At 47.7% G+C, this 13248-nt stretch overlaps 1 protein-coding gene across 4 annotated transcripts in view; it reads right to left on the reverse strand.

Moving 5' to 3' along the window:
• PSIP1 (PC4 and SRSF1 interacting protein 1) overlaps window positions 1–13248 on the reverse strand; it is a 546371-nt gene that overhangs the window by 183057 nt on the left and 350066 nt on the right. The gene's annotated exons all lie outside the window — the stretch shown is intronic.

Consider the following 13248-nt stretch of genomic DNA (forward strand, 5'->3'; position numbering starts at 1 on the left):
TTGCTGTGCATCAGATAATGTTGCAGTTTCTCCCATTTCTGGGATGCTGTGGTGAACGGAAGAACTTGCAAACAGGTGTTGAAGCACCCTTTGTCCAATTTGAGCTTCCTTATTCATGTGTAAATCCACACAGTAATGCTTTGTGAAGGTGTGTGGTGATGCCCATGTTGCTGCTGCACAAATCGAGTCAAGGGGTACATTGGCCATAAAGACTATCGTTCTCCTTTCTTTCTAGTGGAGTGAGCGGTTGGTTGAATTGTTAGTTCTTTTATTGCCATGGCATAACACAATTGGAAGGCTTGTACTATCCATCTTGCAATAGTTGCCTTTGTGACAGGTGATCCTGTGCTGGTATGCATGAAGGCGACAAACAATTGCTTTGTCTTTCTGATTTGTTCTGTTTTTTGTACATCCAGGGTAAGGAGGCTTTTCTTTCCCTTAGTCGTTGAGTTTTTAAAGAAAACCGGCAAGAGAATGTTTTGGTTTAAGTGATACTTAGACACCATTTTTGTCAAAAAAATATGGGTTAGTTTTTAAGATTACTTTATCCTTGTGGATTTGTAAGTACGGTTCTTGAATTGTTAATGCTTGCAGTTCACTTACTCTTAGTGATGTTATTGCAACGAGAAAGGCGGTCTTTAGGGTAATGTGTTTTAGGTCCGCTGTATACATGGGCTTGATGGACTTTGCCATTAGTTGAGAAAGTACTGTATTTAAGCTCCATGCGGGTACAGGAGCTACTCTTGGTGGGGAAATTCTTTCTGCCCCTTCTAAAAATCTTTTGATTACAGGTTCTGTAAAGAAGCTTTTTCATGATTTTCCTTTTGTGTATGGCACTATGGCAGCAAGGTGCACTTTAATGCTTGAGAAGTTGATGTTGCTGTCCAAGAGGTAAGTAAGGTATGTAAGGAGTAGTTTCTGTTCTGTAACTCCAGTTCTGTAGTAGGGGTATCTCTGTTATAATCATAATCTAGTGAATAGTCCCGCCCATGTGCGCGGACCCCGGAGCAATCAAAAATAATCTCTTAAGTTGTAAAAACATGCAGAACTGTACAGACGCTTAAGAGAGAATTTAAAGACAGATAATGCAGCCTATATCCACAGGCTACACTGTCCAGTACTTCAACTAGAAACTCCACCAAAATCCACAAACAGCAAAGCCTGTCCAGGGTTTTCTTACAGAGAAAACCTTGCCTTTGACAGCAAAACCCTCTGGAATGATAGAGAGGAAGAAGTGGACAGACAAGCCCCATAGGCTGCCATTATGTGGCTCAAAACAGGATACTCTGCCTTTAAGAGAACTTTCCAGAAGCCTCACAGTATCCCAGAATGCACTGCAGGTCCCTTTTACTTTCAGTTCTTTTTGAATGCGTAACACGCCAGACCTGTAGCATTTCTTACATGAATATCTATCTCCACCGGGGAGGAGGGCGGGCGCTTATGACTGTAACAGAGATACCCCTACTACAGAACTGGAGTTACAGGACAGAAACTACTCCTTCTGTAGTAGGGGATCTCTGTGTATAGTCATAATCTAGTGAATAGAATGGCAAGCCCATCCCCACACCAAAGCGGCGGTGGAGAAAATAGAAATAACACCACTACTGTGCGGACAGATTTTGCAGCGGAGCCTGCCCAACCCGAGCATCTGCCCTGGCATCAGTGTCCAGACAGTAATGCTTAACAACGGTATGGACCGACTTCCAAGTGGCTGCCTTGCAGATATCTGCAAGTGAAACACTACGGAGCAAAGCAGTCGTGGCAGCTTTGCCCCTGGTGGAATGAGCCTTAGGTTTACCCCCTAAGGTCTTATACGCCTTTTGGTAACACAATTGTATACAGGACACAATCCACCTCGAGATGGACTGTTTAGAGGTAGCAAGACCGGTCCTGACTGATCCATAATTGATAAACAATTATTCTGACCTACGAATATCCTTGGTTTTATTCAGATAACATTTCAACACCCTCCTAACATCCAGGGAATGCAGAGACCGTTCCGCTGGCGATGAAGGATTCTGAAGACTCGTAGGCAAAGTTATATTCTGGTTAACATGGAAGTCAGTTATAACCTTCGGAAGAACTTTTAGGGTGAGTACGCAAAACAACCTTAGCAACATGAAATACAGTATAAGGTTCCTGGCAACACAACGCCTGCATTTCCCTCACCCTGCGGGCCGATGTAATGGCCACGAGGAACGCCGCCTTCCAGGACAGGTGCTGCAATGAAGCCTTATGAATAGGTTCAAAAAGCCCCTTCATCCATCAGGACAGCACCACGTTCAATTCCCATGAAGGCGAAGGAAGCCGGACAGCAGGGAACACTGTCTTCCAGCCTTCCAAAAACCCTTTGATCACAGGGATCTGAAAGAAGGAAGTCTGTGAAGGCCATTTCCTGTAGGCCGTCAGCGCAGCAAGATGAACCTCAATGCAATGGACATTAAGGCCAGATTGCGCCAGGTGTAGAAGATACAGAAGGATGACATCTTCCTTCCACGTCCTTAGGTCATAGTCCTTGAACTTGCACCAGATGCAAAAATCTCTTCCACTTGTAAGCATAAGAAGTCCTAGTGGAAGGTCGCCTAGCCTCCTTCAGTATGTCCATACAAACTTCTGGTAGATTCAAATGGACATAACGCATTACTCAGGAGCCATGCCGCCAAACTCAAGACGAGAGGTTGGGGTGCAACATCTGCCCCCCCGAACTTCGTGAGAAGGTCCGGCCTGCACGGCAGCCGTATGTGAGAAAGGAGAGACCGGTGAAGCAGGTCCGTGAACCACCACTGCCTGGGCCATTCCAGGGCAATCAGGATCATCCGCGCCCTGGACTGGGACAGTTTGATGAGTACCGCCGGAATCAGGGGAATGGGCGGAAAAGCGTACAGAAAGCTGTTCGACCAGTTAATCCATAACGCATACCCCAGCGTCCCCTGCTGGTAGTACCCGGAGGCGAAGTCTCAGCATTTGCTGCTTTCGGCGGTGGAGAACAGATCTACGTCTGGAGTCCCCCCACCTTGCGAAGACTTCTCCTAGTACTTCGTCGTTTATGACCCATTAGTGGTCTTCCTGAATCAGTCTGCTCAGTGCGACTGTCTGAACCTTCTGCACACCTAGCAGATGGGTAACCATGATAGTCAGTCCTCCGGCTAGAAGCCAGCGCCAGATCGCCTGCGCCAGAGTGCGCAATCTCGAACCCCCCTACTTGGTGAGGCAATACATCGTGGGCATATTGTCCGTCTGTACAAGCAGAGAGTTGGTCTGGAAGGACGTAAGAAACGCCTTCAGTGCCAAGTGAACAGTTCTGAGTTCCAGGAAATTGATGTGATACGTGGACTCCAAGGGGGACCACGTTCCTTGTATCCGTAAGTCTCCGGAATGTGCCCCCCAGCTGTGGCGAGACGCATCCGTCACGATAGTGTGTGCGGGAATGTCCTTGTGAAAGGGAACCCCTCTGAGGAGATTCTCCGCCGAACACCACCACTTCAGAGACTGAAGCGCATGCAGAGACAGTCGTATCCTGTCGTCCCAAGATCCATTCCTCTGATCCCACTGATCCTCCAAGCACTCCTGCAAAGGTCTCATGTGCAGCCGTGCGTGTGGCGTGAGGAAGATACCAGAGGCCATCGACCCCAGTAGAGAAGACACCGTCCCCACTGTTTTAGATGGAGCGGTCATCAGAGCCTAAGCCTTCCGAAGGAGTGATAATCGTCTCTCCTCCGAAGGAGGCACGCTTGCTGACAGCGTATAGATGGAGGCTCCCAAGTACTGTATGCACTGGACCGAAATCGGGACAGCCTTGGACATGTTGATGTTCAACCCCAGCTTGTCCAAAAGAACGCACGTCTTCTGGAAGTGTGCTAGAGCTTCCGAGAAAGAGGAGGCCTTGATCAACCAATCGTCCAGGTCTGGGTAGACAAACACCTCGTTTATCCTCCGGTGTGCAGCTACCACCGTCATGCACTTCGAGAATGTTCTGGGCGCAGACGGCAGCCCGACTGGCAGTACTGTGTACTGATAATGATTGGCGCCGACTCGGAATCGCCGGAACTTCCTGTGTATGTGTGCAAAGGGCACATGGAAGTACGCATCCTGTAGACCTATGGTACAGAGCCAATCTCCCTGTTGCAGCTGAGGAGAAAACCTGATGCAACGATAGCATGCGAAACTCCTCTCTCTGCGAATCCACTTGTTTGCTTGTCGCAAATCCAGAATGGACCTAAACTCTTTCTTGTCCTTCTTGCGAACCAGAGAGAACCGGGAGTACAGACCTCTTCCCCTTGAGACAGAGGCACGTCTCCTATCGCCCTTTTCCTGAACAGGATATCGGCCTCCGCCTGTAGCTCGCGCAGCTGAAACTGCGAGCTGACCGGAGGAATAGCTGGAGAAGGGCTGATGAACCAAAGACTGACTTAGACCCCGCCGGCCTTTGTTCGCCGAGGAGCATCAAGCTCTCCCGCGTATGCGCACAATATACTTGTGAAGTATTAAAGGCGGCCCGGGACCACAGACAAATCCTGGGAGGAAAAACGCCGCTAGAAAGGGCAGAAGGCCTCAAGCCGTTCTCCACGCCCCAAACCTACAGCCTTCCAAAAGTCTCCGATTCAGACTTCATGCGGGCCACTAACTACCCTCATGGCAGCCCAAGGGTTGCCCAAAGAACGGGAGAGTAGAAGCATCCTGCTGAGCCGCAGGCTGCAGAGACGTCCGACGAAAACAAGTATGGCAACGTAGGACAAACCCACAATACTTGGGGGTCGGCAGGAGAGAAAACTCCGCTCCGACACCGATGCTTAGAACTGAAACCATCAGGTCTCTTGTAAGGCTTCCCTTCTGTCTCTCGGCAGGGGAACCATAAATCGGTGAAGAAAACGCCCCCACACAGGGATCCTACCACAATCGCCCAGCAACAGCGGGCCACAGCATGACGTCTACGTGCCGCCACCCCTGCGACCAAGTCAGGAGTACATTCGAAGCCAGAACCTCCTGGCAGGTGGTAGCGGACCAAAGCTAAGTACCGCCAACCAGTTAAGAGTGTGAGAGAGTCTCCCCGTACTCGAGGAAGACGCATCCGCGGCATCAAGGCACGGGGATTCGCAGACTGAGGGACCAAAGGCCCCTGCCTAGCCGATGAGTAGGTATGCGAATACTCAAAACTAAGCAAAAAAGGACCAACGTCCCTCGCTTACACGTGGTGAGTAGCCACAGACTCCCCATCAGAAGGGTTCCTCGACGCCGATCAACTGCTCGGCGTCATGAGTGGACGGTGCCGGGAACACAAAGTCCCCTCCTACGAAGAGGGGCTCAACACGGAGCGAGGCCTGGAACAAGACCCAGGCCGCAAGCGCCGGTAAGTGTTCCACGGCTGTAACCTATGACGTCGACCTCACTACGACGTCACCATCACTAAGACAGTGACTGTCTCTACGACAACCAACACTCCGACGTCAAAATGTCACCACGGTGTCAAACACCGCGACGCCGAGACATCCATAACCGTGACGTCTAGACCCAACAGAAGATAGCGGAGTCCAAGCGACCAACGCCCCAAAAGGAGCATCACTGCCCCATGACGTCGAGCATCACTGCCCCATGACGTCGAGCATCACTGCTCCATGACGTCGAGCATCACTGCCCCATGACGTCGAGCATCACTGCCCCATGACGTCGAGGCACTCCATGACGTCGAGGCACTCCATGACGTCGAGGCACTCCATGACGTCGAGGCACTCCATGACGTCGAGGCACTCCATGACGTCCTTGACGCCGACCGGAACCGCGTCATAGCTCAGACGTGCCCTTAATGGGGAGAACCCCAGTGGTCACAGCATGGGACTCGGTAGAGGACCTACCCTCTCCTTACCCAGAGGCTGAAGATGCCTTCAAACTCCTCTGTCCCAAACCTGGGAGCCGAAGCCTCCTAGAAAAGAAGCTACAGAGAAGACAGGTGTCAAAAGACACAGGCAAGCACAGAATACAAACTCTGTGAGCTTCAGCTTTGGCCTTTAGTACAGCTGCAGACAAAGCACTTGTCAGACTAGAAATAGTATAACGACAAGAAGACTGCAGAAATTCTGCCAAAAAAACACAGCAGAATGTAGATAAAGGCCAAAGAAGTCGAGTGAAGCTGCAAAAATTCAAAATTATCACAAAAATAGTATGGAAAAAGCTAAAAAAAGAAGAGCTAATGCTCCAGGGTCCTGCTAGCAGGAGCCGGAAAAAAGAACTGAAAGTAAAAGGGACCTGCAGTGCATTCTGGGATACTGTGAGGCTTCTGGAAAGTTCTCTTAAAGGCACAGTATCCTGTTTTGAGCCACATAATGGCAGCCTATGGGGCTTGTCTGTCCACTTCTTCCTCTCTATCATTCCAGAGGGTTTTGCTGTCAAAGGCAAGGTTTTCTCTGTAAGAAAACCCTGGACAGGCTGTAAATGTAAATGTACAGGAATTTATATAGCGCAAATCACCAAGCGGTTTCTAAGCGCTTGCTTAGGGAGCCCGTCCTGGTATTCCCCTGTGAGATAACCCCGGCAGGGTATCCGCAAGGTGAAAGCCAGGCATCCCGCCGCGAGGGGCCGTTGTGGAGATTAAGCAAGCTATTGCCCAGAGTGTCGCAGAGTGTGAACCCGTGAATCGAGTAGGCACCGGAGCGAGAATTGTCGAGTCCATGGACATTTTAGGACTCGAGTCCCCGCCGAGTCGGGAATTGAACCCTGGTCCCGGGCTGACCTCTGCTTCCAGGTCTGCCTCCTCTAACCAGTGAGCCACACTTCTCCACAGGCTGTGCTGTTTGTGGATTTTGGTGGAGTTTCTAGTTGAAGTACTGGACAGTGTAGCCTGTGGATATAGGCTGCATTATCTGTCTTTAAATTCTCTCTTAAGCGTCTGTACAGTTCTGCATGTTTTGACAACTTAAGAGATTATTTTTGATTGCTCCGGGGTCCGCGCACATGGGCGGGACTATTCACTAGATTATGACTATACACAGAGATCCCCTACTACAGAAATATATATTCGGATAAACATTTTTCCAGGCTTTTGTTTTTATTATACGGGGGTGTATCCCCTAGGTATATTTCTTTAAGTTATAGGGACTTCTTAACTTGTTGATTATTTTGGCTTTAAGTCATTATCTCGCCCTCTATGGGCTCGAATCTAACTCATATTTTCATCATAACTTGCAATGTCACATTATTGGAGTTTCTAAGTATAATCTTGGTGGTCTATTTTTTTGTTTCTCAGTTTCGAACCGTTGGAGAGTATTTCTTCCTCAACTAAAGATGCACCCATATCTCCTCATCATTGTTAAGACCCCACGGTGTCATTGTTTTGAGGTCAATGATGTACCTAGATTCTGCGATGCGGAGTGCCTTTTCCCTGTCCCCACCTCGTTCTAATTGCTTGCCTTGGTCTATACAATAAAAACTAAGGAGATCCCTATTACTTCGGTGATGTTCGGCAAAATGACAAGCTACCGGATAAGATTTGTCCCTATTTGCGATAGCTCTCATATGCTCAAGGATCCTCAGTTTTGTGGGGTTAATGGTGCTACCTATGTAACGTTTCTTACACGGGCACACTAAACAATAGACCGTATAATTAGAGTTACAGTTGAGATGTTTAGTGATTGCCCTTTTTGTTGTACTTCTCCCGTTCTTCCTGGGTATTCTTTAACTTTTTTGCTATACTTACAAGCTTTGCAGCGAAGGCATGGAAAGAACCCCTTTATACTGTTTATGGCCGGGGATTCAATGTGAGGGGAGAAATGGCTGTGGATTAAATGATCTGATAAGGACTGGCATCGTCGATAGGTTATCATCGGCCTATCTGACAGATGTTTTTTCAAGATGTTTTCCGTATAAAGGATATGCCAGTTTTTTTTTTGAAAGTGTGGAATAGATCACCTGATTTGATATTAAAGGTGGTGATCATTCTTGCTTGGTCATTTGTTGTCTGCGCCTCTTTCACCACTAGGAGATCCCTCCTATTGATTACTGATGCTTTCACAGCTGCCTGTTTTAAGATGTTGTTGGAATAGCCCCTAGCTAGGAATCTATTACTTGCATTTTGAAAATCTTTCTCGGCTGAACAATTTCTTTAAAAAAAAATATATATATATATATATATATATATATATATATATATATATATATATTGATACAAAACAATTAGCCTAGAGTTCAGATCTTGAGTGTGTGAGACCATTTGCTGACTAAGTGTGTACAACAAATGCTTTACACTGCCCTCTGATACTGCCTTACTGCTCGACCAAGCTACCACTTTAGAGAGTAAGGTTATATCTAACTGTAGCCTCTGCCAACCCTTTGGGCACTGTGGACTTTGGTCCAGTATATATAGAGCCACTTTCTTACAACAGCACCATAATGGCTTTACTGAAAAATGGGAAGTTGCCCAAACTGATGCCAGTGTGGTATTTAATGAAACATGCCCTCAGAGGGCATTTTACAGATGCCCCCTGAAAAACGAGCAGCATCTGATGTGGTCGCTGACATGTACACACCAGCCAGCCACCACGAGACAGGTTTCTGGACCCCCGGGGTGGGAGCCATCACTCCCTGAGCCCAGAGACAAAGCCTATTCTGGGCGGAGGTAATCACACCTCCCCCAGGTCAGTAAGAGCCATCTGTGGCATTGGAGCATCAAAGACCCAGCCTCCTTCGTAATGCGACCCCCTGCCGCTATCAGGAGCAGGCTGCCTCCCCTCCTTTTTGGTGGGAAAAATTAGAGCAGCCAAGGTGTGCCCACCTCTGCCAACCCCACGCTTCAGTTGGGGGAGGCGAGGTAAAGTCCACTCTTCAGTGCCCACTATTTTGCAGGTGGCAGACACTCTCCAATCAGGATTAGGGATTGTGCCCACTCCCCCATGTGGGGTGAGCACACCAAGAGTGTAGTCACCCGAAGTTCAGACCCCTAAAACGCCACTAAACACAGCACTTTGGGGGCAGCCCTAAGCCAAGAAAAGAGATTCCCACATCCTACGAATAAGGTCAAAAGAACATGCCCAGCAGAGGAGACTGCAGACAAGAACTGACTTGGCCCCAGCCCTACTGGCCTGTCTTTAGTATCCAGAGATACTACGCCAAAAGTCGCTTTGTCCTGCAGCCAGCGACGTCCAGAACCACTGGGAGGACTGACTGCCTTCAACAAACACCGGATCTCCTGTGAACAGCAACTCTGTTCCAAAGAAACTCCAAAGACAGACTCTGAGCCTGCTGAGGACAAAGAAACTGACGCTTGGAACCACCACTGCACCAGGCGCCTACAGTCCAAATTTAGGTGGCCCACCGGTCCCAGCAAGGTCACTCAGCGCTCCAAAGTCAGAGTCCACCATGGGTTGACCCCTCCAGGACTCCCTGACGCCGCCTGCAGCCTCTGCATGGAGATCCCACCCAACCGCGTGTGGCCCGGTAAGGTGAAATCCGACCTCAAAAGACACCCCTGTATCCAACTGCCTGCGTCCTGGAGAAGAGAACCTGAGGTGCAACTACGTCCCAGAGCCCTCCAACTTACCTGCCCAGCTGTTGGTTCCTCCCGGAACTCTTCCTTTATCGAGCCTGCAGCCAAAATCCAAAACAGGCAATTGCTATTGTAAATAACAGGGCACCCTATGCCAAAAGAGCACCCTGCAACCAGCCGTCCCAATGCCGCTGAGGGTGTTCTGGTTCTAACCACAGGATACCAACTCCCACAAATTAGTACTTACCTGCCAACTGTTAACTTCATTTCCTTCCAACGGACTGTTTTTCTTTGAAAATTCTTTGAAGTGTGGAGTTGGCTTGTGCGAAACATAAAAAAACTGCAAATATACTAAAAGAGAATTACTTACCTTTTGTCTAAAAAATGCCTCAGTGTGATATCTAGGCATGTCACACTGATTAGCAAAAGTAATCTAAAAAGTAAAGTGCACAGTAATCTGTAAGGTAAACGAAAAGTAATTTTGAACTATTGACTTACCTGTAATTCAACCAACTGCATTTGAACTTGCATTCAACGGTAAATCACTGGATAAGATTTTGCAAAGTATTATTTGACTTACCTGCAACCAGGCTTGGCTTGGTTCTAGAAATAAAATAACTAAATAATATTTGTTGATACAAACAAATTGCTCCGAGTCCACTCGTTGAGATTGTGGCATCATTTCTTGGCTGAGTTTGTAAAATAAATGCTAAACACTACCATCTGATAAAGCCTCACTGCTCGCCCACACTACTACAAATTAAGAGTAAGGTGCTTTCTACTTTTACCTCTGCCTATCTTTGGGGTTCCACTGGACTGTGTACACTATACCTTACCTTGGTTTAGTATCTACAGAGCCAGCTTCCTATATGTACTGATTCCAGTTTAATCCACAATTGCATGTCTGTGTACTGCCCTGTATGTGAAAGTATATTTTACCTACCTGTGCCAACAAGTATACCTAATTGGTCTGGATTCAGTCCGAGTGTGTGCCGACAGTTAATGTGTGAGTGAATACAATCGATCAGTGGTTCCCAAACGTTTTCATCCTGAGGCTCCCTTGACCTTTAGGCCGTTAGCCACGGCTCCCCATTATGCTCCTTTTGTTTGACGGGGGAGGGGGTGGCGTGTATACCCAGCCACAGGGATCGGCCATTAATAATTGGTATGAAGCCGATGAGGCGATTATAAATAAAGATGCGGGGCTCCCTCCTGGAAACCAAATGGAGGGTGAGAAGGGTGGGAGACCAAATAAATAATTCTCTTCTGCACCTTTCGTGCGTTTGCTAGGTGTAAGAGTGCAGCTAATATGTGTTTCATAATTTGTGGCAGTAAAGCACAATTGATATGTGTAGAATGAAGGGGCAGATGGCTGCACTTTACTAAACTAGGGGCACTCGGATCGAGCAGGGCAAGGTAGTCCTTACATTTCTTGGATGCACTGGAAGACCTGGAATGCCCTCCGGGGCTCTTTGGCTCTGATAGTCCTATGATTGGCACTGCCAGCCCAGAAATGTGTACTGAAAGCTCGGTGAGATGTACTGGCAGATCTGGAACGTGCATAGGCATCATTATGATGTGCGCTGGCAGCCCTGGATCTGGAGCAGAACTGGGGTGGCAGAGTGGGCTAAAGAACGGTGATGGATTAAACCCAGATCTTTTGACTGGGTGTGAGTGTTTGATTGGTTCAGATGCTCCGTCCATCACCACCACCTTTTGTACCGCTGGATCTGGAGCAGGCTTCTCCCTACTGCCTTAGTACTTACAGTTTTACTGTTATGATTATTGTAGCTCTCCTGTCCTACTATCAGTGTCACATAATGCCTCATTTACTACACTGCACAATTAGCGTTGCTACATCATTTCCACTGAGTTTCCAGGGCAGGCTACTACGGAGAGTCGAAGATCGACTTCTATATTCTTGGGAGCACAGCTCTACCTGCATTAAGACCAACCCAGGACCAACTAATGTATGATTGGAGAAGCCGATTTTAATGCTGGAACCTATTTTATGATTCAATAAGCAAACTGCACAGTATTATTGAATGTACATTTCAATTTACAATGCTTCTGCAGACCATTTGTATTGCGTCATTCTAGCCTGGGAGGCACACACAAACTGGCTTGTTCAAACAGGACATTCAAAGCAGTGACATATACAAGAAAAAAAATGTCCACAGACTATTGGAGTGACACTGTGCAAACTTTAAGAAGAGGTTTGGTTCAAAACAATCTGTGGCGCATCTGGGAAGGGAGGGGCTGGATGTGTCTAAGTGCCCAGCACTTAATGGAAGATTGAAAGGCAATCACGGTCCTTGCACAGCCCCACTGTGTTTTAAATGTGCAAAATAGAAAATTATGAAAGCAAAGTACATTAGTCAAAGGCTTTGCACAGCTCTTAGCAGCAGGAATATAAACCTACTGCGATTTGGCTATAATACTTGTAAATTGGATAACACTACTAGTGGCCACAAGTTTTCACCCGCCTCCTTTTGCATGCAGTGCTGCACCAGGGATGGCTTCCAGGCTCTGTGAATTATTATTTTCAAGGGGGCGTTGTGTGTAAAAGCAGGCTGTCTGCAAATATTTCCTTTTTACTTTTAGTGTGCAGGACATTTTATTTCCTCCTCTGAGACTCATTCCAGGTTCACTGACCTAAATCCCGGCACCCGATGTCTACCTGCCTGCAGACCTTGTGTGACCCACTCAGGCCCGGTCGTCCTCCCCAGAAAGGTTCTGCCTGAACTGCTAATCAAGGTGCTGCAGTGCTTGCACAGTTCCGGCCTCCAGAACTCCTGTGTTTAAACTGCAAGAATAAACCTTCACGGTTTACAAATTCTTGTGTGCAGCATCCTGACCTTTATGGTCTATCAGTCAGTGGTTCCTAAACTGTGTGCTTGGTGCACATCTTTTCGCGGCGCCCCTGACAAGTTTTGATGGCGCACTGGGGTGCCTCGGCGCACAGATTGGGATGCTTAACACACCCTCCTGATAAGCCTAATTGCTCGACCCCACTACCACAAATACAGCTACTAGTCATTATCTAATTTAGCCTCTGCTATACCTCTGGGGATCTCCTGGACTCTGTGCACACAATACCTTACTTTGGTATAGTATATACAGAGCCAGCTTCCTACAGGCATGCTATATTTCATGATTCAGCTGGATGCCTGGGGAATATTCTAGGGTTTGGAATCTGCATCCAGAAGTCTCTCTCAGATGTCACTATGCAAATACACAACATAAAAGAAATAAAAAATAACAAGTACTGTGTCATAAGACTAGCTCAGGAAAGTAAGAGGGAATATCGTCAGACAAGAACATAAAAAGGACAAATATGTACAAGATTACTCCTTTTGTAAAATGGTTGAAACTTGTGCTGGCTGTTTGCCTGCCTAAAAAGAAAAAGCCCTCTTCGGCCCGGCTTGCTTGAATCCTGATGGTGCAGTGAGCAAGGGACTCACATCTGAGCATACCCTTCCACACTTGTGGTGGCCAAAACGATTCAAAAAGGGGTGGTGATGGACAGAGCTTCTGAGTTAAACAGAACACTCATACCCAGTCAAAAGATCAGGGCTTGATCCATCACCGTTTTTTAGCTCACTGCACCATCCCAGTTCAGAACCTGCCTACATGCATATTAGTCTGACCCTGGCCCAGTGCATCATGGGAACAGGGCAGACCAAACTACCAAGCCAATTCTTTACTGGAAAGGAAACAAGCTTCCGGGGACCGGTTTCTGGCATTGCACCATCAGGATTCAAGCAAGCCGGGCC

This window comes from Lissotriton helveticus, chromosome 2_1 (assembly GCF_964261635.1).
Source record: "Lissotriton helveticus chromosome 2_1, aLisHel1.1, whole genome shotgun sequence".
Lineage (NCBI taxonomy): Eukaryota > Metazoa > Chordata > Amphibia > Caudata > Salamandridae > Lissotriton > Lissotriton helveticus.